General features: G+C 42.8%; 1 protein-coding gene across 1 annotated transcript in view; it reads right to left on the bottom strand.

Annotated features, from left to right (window-relative positions):
* Positions 1 to 4,298, bottom strand: part of TIAM2 (TIAM Rac1 associated GEF 2) — a 352,591-nt gene extending 348,293 nt beyond the window's left edge. Inside the window, exon 1 of the mRNA XM_049904306.1 lies at positions 4,225 to 4,298. The gene's annotated coding sequence lies outside the window, so the exon portion shown is untranslated. The remainder of the gene's footprint in view (positions 1 to 4,224) is intronic.
* Between the last annotated feature and the right edge of the window lie 7,808 nt (positions 4,299 to 12,106).

Raw genomic sequence — 12,106 nt, 5'->3', positions numbered from 1 at the left:
GAGTAAAGATTAACAAGAAAGAAAATGTGAGGGAACCAGAAGGACAGATATAGACCATGACTTGGGGAGGTGGTTTGGTAGCTAGAAGAGAAGGATTAAGCGAGGTTATGATTATTTTCCACCATGGGTCTGTAAGTTTGTTGTGCTGTGGTGGCTTGTGTGTTGCTGTGATACTGGAAGCTATGTCACTGGTATTTCAAATACCATGGTGGACAGGTTTCAGTGGAGCTTCCAGGCTAAGACAGACTAGGAAAAAGGACCTCAGTATGGATTATACCTCAACATAAAGAAAACCAAAATCCTCACAACTGGACCAATATGCAATATCATGATAAATGGAGAAAATACTGAACTTGTCAAGGATTTCATTTTTCTTGGAAGTAGCAGTCAAGAAGCCAAATAACACATTACATTGGGCAAATCTGCTGCAAAAGACCTCTTTAAACTGTTGAAAAGCAAAGATGTCACTTTGAGGACTGAGGTGCACCTGACGCAAACCATGATGTTTTCCATCGCCTCATATGCATATGAAAGCTGGACAATGTATAAGGAAGACCGAAGAAGAGTAGATGCCTTTGAATTATGGTGTGGGAGAAGGATATCGAATATACCATGGACTGCCAAAAGAACCAACAAGTATGTCTTGCAAGAGGTACAGCCAGAATTCTTAGAAGTGACGATGGTGAGACTTTGTCTCACATACTTTGAACATGTTATCAGGAGGGACTACTAGTCCCTGAAGGACATCGTGCTTGGTAAGGTAGAGGGTCAGCAAAAAAGAGGAAGACCTTCAATGAGATGGATTGATACAGTGGCTGCAACAACGGATTGAAACACTGCAAAGATTGTGAAGATGGCACAGGACTGGGCACTGCTTTGTTCTGTTGTACATAGGGTGGCTATGAGTCAGAAACAACTCAGTAGCATCTAACAACAAAAACAAGGATTGTTTTTAATCCTGAGCATGTTCACCAAGCTCCATATGCTGAAACATGCATCCCAACACTCTTCTCTGGGAGGTAAGTCCACACATTACACATTTACATGGCCTAGATTTCTAGATATGAGGTTCCTCTACGTCCAAAGCTCCTCCGAGTCTTAGAGAAAGGGGTACACTCAACAAGCCTTGCTGCCTTATCAATGTGAGGGAAACAGTGCCAGGATGTGAGGCCCAGAGCACTGAACATTCTTTCAACTGAGGGTGAGTGCTGGTTCCAAGACTGGAGCTCTCCCTCTGCAGGGCGCCCTGGTCGTACTGCCTGTAAGGATTTGTACGCGGGAGCAGGCTGATCTGCAGGCCCCACAGGGCACGTGCACACAGAGACCATGTTGAGGGACACGGCAAGAGTGCTGTGAGCATCTCACTCTCCCCATGAATGGACCACAACCTTCAGTTGACAGGACCTGACACTAGCCGCCCTGAGTACTTGAGGTGAGAATGCTGGTGAGTCAGCCAAGGAACACAGACTCTGACAGCTCCTGAGTTTGAGGGGATTCAGGCTCAGAGGCGCCTTCCTCAACACATCCTTCTCATGCAGGAGAGAGCTGCAGGGTTCCTCCCTCATTGCAGTCTTCACATGGCATTGTGAGGTACAGGAACCTATCTATAGCCAGCATCTTAGAAGCTTCTGGAAGACCTGCAGGCTTAGAAGCCAGAGGCATCTGGAGTCAAAGCCCTGGGGATGCCTTCCTGGCCTAGTGATTCTACTGCTGAATGAAAAATAACTATATGGAAATCCCTCAGACGTCATAAAATGTGATGTTTGCATTCAATTTCCTTCAGCAAGCGTTCTAAAATTTCCAGAAAATACACACTGGCTATAAATCACTGGTGCAATTTGCACAGTTTGGTCCAGCGTGGTCTTTGAGTGCCTTTCGAGGGATGAGCAGTAGTGACAGTACTTTTTGGCTCTCACCACATGCCTGGCTCTGTCCTTATTGCACCTTACACATCAATTCACTGAACACGCACGGCAGCCTGCACACAACGCACGAAGGGCTCTCACCCCCATTTCGTAGACTAGGAGGGTAAGGTAGGAGATTGAGTCCAATGCCAGGCTGTTACTAAGTGGTAGAACTGGGATTTGAACCCAGGTAGTAAGGCTCCACAGGAGCCTTGGTGGCACAGTGGTCAAAGCACTCGGCTGCTAACCAAAAGGTTGGTGATTTGAACCCGCCAGCCACTCCACAGGAGAAATATGTGGCAGCCTACTTCCATAAGGATTACAGCCTTAGAAACCCTAATGGGGCAGTTTTACTCTGTCCTATAGGGTTTTTTTTTTTGCGGGGGGGTGGGCTATAGGGTTGCTATGAGTCGGAATCGGCTCGATGGCAATGGGTTTGGTTTTTTAGGTAGTAAGACTCCAGTGTCTGTGCCCTGGATCACTGTTATGGATTGAATCATGTCCTCTCAAAATATGTGCTGGAATCCTAAACCCTATGCTTGTGGATGTAATCTCATTTGGAATAGGGTTTTCTTTGTTAGGGTGATGAGGCCATCTCAGGGTAGTTGTTGGTGTTAGTTGCCATGGAGTCTATTCTGACTCACAGCAAACCCACGTGTGCAGAGTAGAACTGCTTCCTAGGGTTTTCAAGGCTGTGACCTTTCAGAAGTAGATCGCCAGGACTGTCTCCTGAGGTGCCTCTGGGGGGGTTCGACTATGAACTTTTCAACTAGTAGCTGAGCAATTAACTCTTGTCCCAGGTGTGTCCTAACCCTAATCATTTCTGAGTTCTAAGGAGCAGCATAGGATAAGCAAGTCAGGTGAAGACCAATACTGTGAGACCAGGGTCTTCTCCTAGAGCCAGAAGAGAGACAGTTTTCCCAAGAGCTGGTGCCCTGAATTTAGACTTCTAGCCTTCTGAACTGTGATAAAATAAATTTCTGTTTGTTAAAGCCATCTACTTGCGGTATTTCTGTTAGAGCAGCACTAGGAAACTAGGACAACCATGGCGCTATGCTGTCTCAAGAAGGAGGAAGTCCCTGACTAGAAGGGCATGCAGTCCAGCAGGAGAAAGAGAAAAGCAAAAATACAATATTGACATAATATGGAGGGGGTAGGACAGGTATGTGGATAACAGAGGACAGAGGTACGTGCAGGAAACCTGGGCACACAGGGGAGGCAGGCAGCCCACTGTCGGGGGTTCTAGAAAGGCTGCCTAGAGGATCTGACCATGAGTTGAGTCTTGCAAGGTAGGCAAGGGAAGAAGGGGCTGGAGGTCATGCCAGACAGAAAGACCAGCATGAGCAAAGCCACAGAGGGGCCCAGTGGCATGACGGGCCCGAAGGTGAGGAGGGGCATTAAGAGGTGAGACCGGGTAAGGGAGGGGATCAGGTCCCATGCGCCTGGGAAGCGATACTGGGAGCTGGGTTTTATCCTGAGGGAAATGCGGAGCCATGCTCAGGGAGTGGCGTGGTTGGATGTGCATATTATTCTAGGTGGAAGGTGGTAAAACTAGAGTAGGGCAGGGAGACTGGTAAGAAGGTTAACACAATAGGCCAATGGTGAGCAACAGAGAACAAATGAGACTTAGGAAAAAGACCATCTGTAACAGCTGTTTTTCTCTCTACATAGCAACGACACCAGAGTCCCTGCATTGCACAGAAGCTGAATACACGCTCATTTTGACAATGACAAAGCGGAAGGAATCCTTTTTTGAAAAATTTTGGGGCGGGGAGCTTAGTCTTTCAAGTTGAACGACTTATTATCTAATTTCCTTTTCCATCAGAATCTGCACAGGGCAGTGACAAGAAAGAGCAAATGAGAAGCTTCCAGATTATGAAGCTGGTGGAGAGGATGGCATCCACACTAAGCATTTCGTTTCTCCCACACTGCTGCAAAAGGAGCCCCAGAGAAGCAATGGTTAAGCAATCGGCTACTAACCAAAAAGTTGGCTGTTTCAACACACTCAGGGGCCCCATGGGAGAAAGACCTGGTGATTTGCTTTAGTAAAGATTACAGCCTAAGAAACTCTATGGGGCAGTTCTACTTTGTCACATGGGGTTGCTATGAGTTGGGGTCACTATGAGTCAGAATCAACTCAATGGCACTCAACAATAACAACAACACATATTTGTGAAGACCATGGATTTACAGCCAAGGTAGTCATAGGGCCAATGCAGGGAAGTTATTCCTAACTACTCTGCTGACCTCAGAACAGCCTGTTTACTAAGAATTTCTGAAGACATGGCAGAGCTGGTAGCAAAAGGAATTCACTACTGACCTTCTTAAACAGGTTGGCTAAAGATGAAAGGCTCCATATTCTGCTAGAAGCTTAGAATCTCCATTATCTTCCGAGTCATTCTGTCCTAGAAGAAAACAACAAATACCTTGTCAAACGACTCACAGATGGAGCATCAATTTACACAACATCAAACAAAAGGCTCACATTTTACGGACAAAATAAAGTGCAATTCAGGACTATGGGGATGATATACAGTGATGATTCATGCAAAAGCTTTATTTTTTTGCTTCTAAAATTTACTGTTTTTATTGTGTTAAAAATGTAGACAACAAAACATTTTGCCAATTCAACAATTTTTACGTGTGCAATTCAGTTACACTGATCACACTCATCATATTGTGCAACCATCACTACCATCCTTTTCCAAATTATTCCCCCACCGTTAACAGAAACTCAGTACCCTCTAAGCAATGATACTCCTTTTCCCCCTACCAAAGCTCCATTTTTGCTACCCTGACTCTTTGCTTTGGCTATAAGGTCAACTAATACCATCATTTGTATTTATATACAACAGTAGCAAGAAAAGATTAGAGAGAGACAAGTTTCCAGGCATGGAATTTGATTTGGACTACGCAACTTTGATATGTATTTATTGGAATGTTATGTCCTCACTGGTTAATGGTTTTACATTCCACAGTGAATGTAAAACTAAAAGCTCCAGATTTCCCATTTGGGATCATAGAATTTGGAGGCAGATGGAATTGTGCTTTTCATAGATGAAGAACCTGAAGTCCAGAGAGGCTGCCCCGCCCACAATGCAGGGCCAGTTACCTGTGGAGTCTGAAGCTCACATTCTCCTTCTGCTACACCTGACTTGATTTAGATGGCGTTATTTTGAAACCATAGCCCTTATGAAGACTTTTGACTCACACAACACTCTACATTTCATATTGATTTTTAACTTACTGTATAATCTTTTGGAATGTGGAAGTAATCTTCATTTTTTTGCAATGAAATTCTGATAATGAGCTCAAGTCTCCATTTTTTATGGAGAAATGAGTCCCACCAGGGTGTGATAGAACTCTTCCCTACAATCCTCTCATATTTTCAGCCAGAGTCTGACCTGTGCTAAACCCCAGGAAGAACTTCCATCCCTGAAGTACAATTTGCCTCCCGGCTCCAAAGCATGCTGGACAACCTTAGAGTGCTGGCGCTGGTGCGGACCTCAGGTCTGACAGAGTGCAAAGCTCTCATTACACTTGAAAGAGCTGCAGTGCAGAGTCAAATGGGCAATTAAAGGGGGAGCTGGGTCCGGAAAACCAGGAAGAAAAGAGGTACATGAGCATGGATTGGTGCTGGGCCCTGTGCTTCCTGCTTTAAACACACAATCTCATTCACGTGTCACAATATCCCCAAGGCGTGGGCACTGCTCCGTTTTACTAATGGGCCACAGAGGCTCCAGCAGGCCGAGTTCTTCAGCTCCACTAACATTTGTCTGAGCATCTGCTACATGCCAGGCACAGGCCAGGTGCTGAGCACACAAAGGAGAGATGGACACACGTCCTGCCCTCGGTGAGCCCACAGCCTAGCGGGGGCCGGAGGGTGGGAGGTGTCAGGCATAGTAATTAGCACAGGGTTGTTCAAACTGCTGCTTTCCACCCATTAGAAGATGATGAAATCAATTTAGTGGGTATTGATCAGCATTAAGAATAAATGAATATTGTGACACAACTTGGTCAATTGGTATAACATAGGTCATAAAGTTAATGTTCTATATCCTAGTCTGATGAGTAGCATCTGGGATCTTAAAAGCTTGTGAGAGGCCATCTAAGATATAACTATTGGCAAAGGTATAGCTTAGAGGGGGCTTAGAGGGGGCATTTGCCCTTGGGCGCAAGTTCAAGGCGGAGCCAGATGAGACCAGTGAATCATCCCCCCGCAGTAGCCAAGGCTGACTGGGGGGGCAGTGCAAACTTCGAGATTACCCGTGGGTGCTTATTACCCTCGCTTTGCCTCTGAATATTGGTCTCTGCTCGCCTGGAGCAAAAAAAAAAGAAGAAACTACAAGACTAATAACCCACACGAACCACGGCCTCCTCTATCCTGAAACCAGAAGAACTAGATGGTACCCAGCTACCACTACCAACCATTCTGATCAGGGACACAGTAGATGGTCCCAGATAGAATGGGAGAAAAACGTAGAACAAAACTTAAATTCTTCAAAGAGACCAGACTTACTGGACCAGTAGAGACCAGAGGAACTCCCGAGACTGTTGCCCTGTGATGCCCTTTAAACCTTGAACTGAAACCACTCTCAGATGTTACCTTTCATCTAAATAACAGATAAACTTATAAAATAAATAACACCACCTGTGAGTACAGTACTCTTAAAAAAATATTGACTATATGAGACCAAAGGTCAACATTTACCCTAAAGCAAAGACGAGAAGGTAAGGAGATGTGCAGGGAAGTTAGATTAACGGAAACAGAACAACCAGGCTAGAAGTAATGGGAATGTTGACACATTGTGAAAAATGTAACCCATGTCACTGAATATGCATAACACCAACACCCACTGCTGTCAAGTCGATTACAACTCATAGTGACCCTAGAGGACAGAGTAGAACTGCCCCATAGGGTTTCCAAGGAGCGCCTGGTGGATTCGAATGACCGACCTTTTGGTTAGCAGCCGTAGCTCTTAACCACTACGCCACCAGGATTTCCATAGAAATTGTTAAATGGAAACTTAATTTTCTGTGTAAACTTTTACCAGAAACACAATAAAATACTACTTAAAATGAATAAACAAATCAATAAACTATAACAGGATAGAATGGAAACTATCAGAGTACATGTAGTAAAGGTGAACAAACTATATGGATATACATCTATACGCTGATATCAATCACATATATGTTTGTGTGTACTAGTTTGCAATGGAAAATATATTTCTTCTAAAGGTCATGGTGGAAAAAAAAGTGTGAAAGCTCTCAAGTCACAGAATGCAGTGATAAACGCTCTATGAGAGGCTTACACAGAACACTGAGAGCAAGGAGGAGCCAGGGTCACCTGCAGACTAATTAGCACAAAGTGAGCTAAGTACGTATACAGAGTTAATGTATTTTGTTTTCTCAACTATTTAGGAAGCTCATTAGGTTTCTTAGTCTCCCTGGCCAATTTCCTCTCAGTGTTTGTGATTTTATTCAATTAAATTCATTAATTTTGTGTGTGTGTGTGTGTGTGTGTGTGTGATTTAGAACAACCTCTCTTAAATGTATCATCTGTTGGGTTCCTTTTTTTTTTTTCTTCAGCAGTATACTACCCTACTTTGGGATTCTAGAGAGACTGATCATAATAACACAGAAATTTTTTGTTTGTTTGTTTGTTTCCCAAACCATTGATAGATTAGGCCCCTCACTCTGAGTTTCAAACAATCATTTCATGGTTTATAAAATGATGAGTCCGTTCACAAAACCTAATGTTTCCTATTCTATCAAAAATAGTGTTAGTATCTTTCATAAATGCTACTTTAAAACAGGGCCCCAGATTGCAAGGTGTTGCAATAATATAAACCAGAAGTAGCCTGAAGGAAGGGAAATCTAGAAGGAAAATTTATCTCTCTTCTTCTGATCAAAAACTTCAGGGCAAGAATGAGGTAGGAGGGCCATCACTGGCAGCAACATGGTCTTTTGGGTTCTGTCTACATGAGGGAGCAAAGCCCTCTGAGTAAGTCCACTGGGTTCTCACAGACAACACTGCGACAATTCCCAGACACAGTATGTCCTGTGATTTTTACAGGCTCATTCATGAGAGCCATGGAGAATACAGAAAGCACTGATCATCAACTAGTGGCGTGCTTTCTTTCCTTGGGGTCCTTTCCATCCTCTGGAAGTCCCTGCAATTCTGTGTACTTACGTGTACGCATTGTTGTGTATATGTGTGTCTACTGAGCAACAAAATGATAGGGTTTTGGTGTCAGACAGGCTTGGGTTCAAATTCCAGCTCTGCCACTTACTGGCTGAGTAAACCAGGGCAATGCCTCAATTTCCTGCTTAGACAGCGGGGATAATGATGGTATCTCCCATCAGAAGTGTTGAGGGAAAAATGAAATACTGTATTTTCTCGAGTCTGAGATGTGCTTTTTCCCCCACAAACACCTGTGAAATCACCATGTATACTACAATCAAAGGCACTGTCAGCATTTATTTGGCAGCATTTTGCTCTTTTGTAGCAACACATAAAATAATGGCATGTGTTAAAATAACTGGATGAAAAAAGGTAAATTGTGTAAAGCACAGGGCATAGTGCCCAGCACATTTGAGGAGTAACAACAAAGAGCTAACACCAATTCAAAGTATTTGAGGAGAGTCTGGAAAGAGGGCGTCTGCAGCAGGAGCTTAGTTTTGCAACCTCAATCTCTCCAAATTCCCACATGAAAACAGACCAACTAGATAGCAAAATTTAAGAAAAACAATGAATAACATTTACAACAAAACCAGGGACAAGGCATTCATTCCCAAAAACCCCAAAATAGCCAACGGGTAGTTACTGAAAAGCAAGGTGGCCAATTTGAAAGCAGAGTTGAAGCTGGAAGGGATGGCTCCCGCCAGTCGTGGGGTAAGGGAGCGCAGGGTTCCACAGGAAAGCCCAAAGGGGCTCGTGCCCACTAGACTTACGACCCCTTCCCTGACAGAGCTGCAAACTGAGGAGAATGGAGAGTGGAATCCAAACTGAGCAGGACAAGGACAAGTGAGAGGAAGAAATGAGAAAATCCAGACCAAAGCCCGAGAAGGAAACAGAGCCGTGAAAATTCCAGAAAGCAAGCTGCCACATTTTCTTAATTCTACACAAAAGCTAGAGAAGAGGGAGCTTTGGGTAGTTAGAGAAGCTTCCCTGAGCCTACCTCATTCTACATGCTTGGGAAAACTAATTCTCACATATAAAGGAGCAAAGGAAATTATGTAGGGCAAATCTCATACAAAATTATTTAAGAGAAAAAGATTAAGGAGCTCAGTAATAGGGAAGCATAGGAGAGAAAAGGAGCATATGATGAAGCCCCTGATGAAGAATACCAAAGTGAGGGAACAGAACAAATACTGAAAACTATGATTCAGAAAAACTTCCCTGAAACTAAAAAAGACTTGAAGCTACATATAGGGAAAAAAAGATACACACCACACACTTGAGAATATCTATCAAAGGGTAAGAGGGAGAGAATATAGTATAAAATGGCTATAGGTCCTTGACATGAAGATATAAGTTCTTTTTTTTAATTGGGGAAGAACAAGAAAAAAAAAGAATACGGTTGTCAATTTAATTAGCGATAGTATTAGTAGTGTTATTCTGGGACTGTTGTGTGTAAAATGTCAGATAAGACAAATGAGTAATTTTGGGATATCCTATGTCTATCATCCCAAATGTCTTTTGAGAACCGAGCTTATCAGTATGGTAGAGAGGAGATACGTATGGAAATGAGGAGAGGTTAGGCAAAGGCTCTGTGGTATCAAATTTGAACTGGAAGTATCTATGAGGTTTTATATTTTAGCTCTGACTACTGAAAAGGCCTAGAAACAATGACGAACCCAGTAGCACCAAGCATCTCTTATCACCAGAATGTGGGTTTAAAATACCATTTCTCGCTAAAAGAAACCAGGGTTTCTTGGGGGAAATGGCTGATTCCAGGACTAGGGCAGGAAATGCACAAGATGAACCTGGAACATCTAATGATATTAGATAGTGTTATGGATTGAATCATGTCCCCTTAAAATGTATATCAAGTTGGGTAGGCCATGATTCCCAGTATTGTGTGTTTGTCCCCCATTTTGTGATCTAATGTAGTTTCCCTGTGTGTTGCAAATCCTAACTTCCATGACGTTAATGAAGCAGGATTAGAGGCAGTATGTTAATGAGACCAAACTCAATCTATAGGATTAGGCTGTATTTTTAGTCAATTTCTTTTGAAATATAAAAGAGAGAATTGAGCACAGAGGAGAAGGACCTCATACTACCAAGAAAGATGCACCAAGAGTGAAGCGTGCCTTTTGCATCCAGGGTCCCTGTGCTAAGAAGTTCCTAGACCAGGGGAAGGTTGATGACAAGGACTTTCCCACAGACTAACAGAGAAAGAAAGCCTTCCCCTGGAACTGGCACCCTAAATTTGGGCTTCCAGTCTCCTAAACTTTAAGAGAATAAACTTCGTAAACTGTGAGAAAATAAAGCCATCCACTTGTGGTATTTCTGGTATAGCAGCATTAGATAACTAAGACAGATAGCAAGGAATCTATCAAACACTATTAAGATCACATCTGAAGAATTTAGAAGCAAATTTAAAGAGGCTTCCATTGACTCAAGATGGGATAATTTGAGCTTCAATAAGGACAAAAATCACAGTAGATTGAAATCCTCCAAATATGTTTAAAGTCATAAGTTGACAATGATTTAAAAAAAAAGAATTGGCCATTTTCAGAGAATTACAGCAAATCAATTCATTCCATTGGAAACAAGAAAATAAAGGGAAGTATCAAGTATTTAGCCCACCTTTTCTGTATAAGCTATACCATTGGGTAACCAAATAGTAGATAAGGGAAACACTTCTTTAGAAAATTATTCCAATAAATAAATAATAAAGAAAAAGCAGAATTAGATTGTCACCACTTTACAGCCCCCTATGAAATACTGGATCTAGGCATTAAGCATCAGTGGAGCCAACATCACCAAAAGACAGACAACCAGACATCACATGCCTCCTAACCCAACCTAACATCACCAAAAGACAGACAACCAGATATCACATGCCTCCTAACCCAACCTAACATCACCAAAAGACAGACAACCAGATATCACATGCCTCCTATAGTCTTGCCAAAAGGATTGAATCTGAGTCTGCCCAGCTTCTGGATCCAGCTACCAATTTTTAGGAAACGCAAAGAACAGAGGAACATATTGAACCACATCATGAGTACATATCAGTGAAACCCACACTGCGGGTCAAATGGCCCAGGCTGCTCAACAGATACATTGGAAGGGGCTGGAGGAGGCATCTACAGATGGAAATGAATTAAAAGATATATCAAGTGTATTTTAATGGGCAAGATTAAACTCTTGCATCTAGGGATGCACATTTGGATGACAAAATTATTAAAACACCAGAAAATGGTTGCCATAAAAAGTCAGAACAGCGGTTACTTCTGGGGTAAGAGAAGGAAGGGCTATGATTGGGATGGGGCACATAGAAGGGGCTTTTGGAGTAGTTATTGTTGTTAGGTGCCGTCAAGGTGATTCCGACTCATAGTGAACCCATGTCAGGGCACATAGGGGCTTCTAGGCTGTAATCTTTATGGAAGTAAATTGCCAGATCTTACTCCTGTGGCACCACTGGGTGGGTTGGAACCCATCATCGCTTAAGCATTTGTGCTGCCAGAGCTCCTTTCTGGAATAGTAATAAAGTTCTATGTCTCGGTGGGTGGCATTATAATTAATTACTTGATTTGTGTGGCTTTCTGTATATGTGAGGTTTTTTCCATTTAAATTCGAGGCATTTGCTAGAAATTCAATGACCTTGCATATGGTGCAAGGCTGGACAACGTTTCAATCGGTTATACACAAGGATGCCATGAGTCAGAGCCAACTGGATGGCAACTAACAAAAACATAAAGAAATCGGGAACTAATAAAATAATCAATTACTTGTTATTTCTAGGTTTAGTGGGACAAAGTAAAAAGAAAACTAAAGCCCACATTTCCTTTACTTATCAAACAAAAGCCTTAGTTTTGAGGGGCTTGATGACGCAGTGTCTGCTGGTCAAATTACTGTGAGACCTTCGGTGGTATCTGGCTCTTTCTGTCAAAGCATGCGCTCAAAATGGTTTTGATGGCAAATCAGTTGAACCTATTGTGACAACAGATGGAAGTTTTACTAGCTT

Source organism: Elephas maximus, chromosome 1 (genome assembly GCF_024166365.1).
Source record: "Elephas maximus indicus isolate mEleMax1 chromosome 1, mEleMax1 primary haplotype, whole genome shotgun sequence".
Lineage (NCBI taxonomy): Eukaryota > Metazoa > Chordata > Mammalia > Proboscidea > Elephantidae > Elephas > Elephas maximus.
The sequence above is the reverse complement of the archived record's forward strand: the minus strand, read 5'-3'. Positions and strand labels throughout refer to the sequence as shown.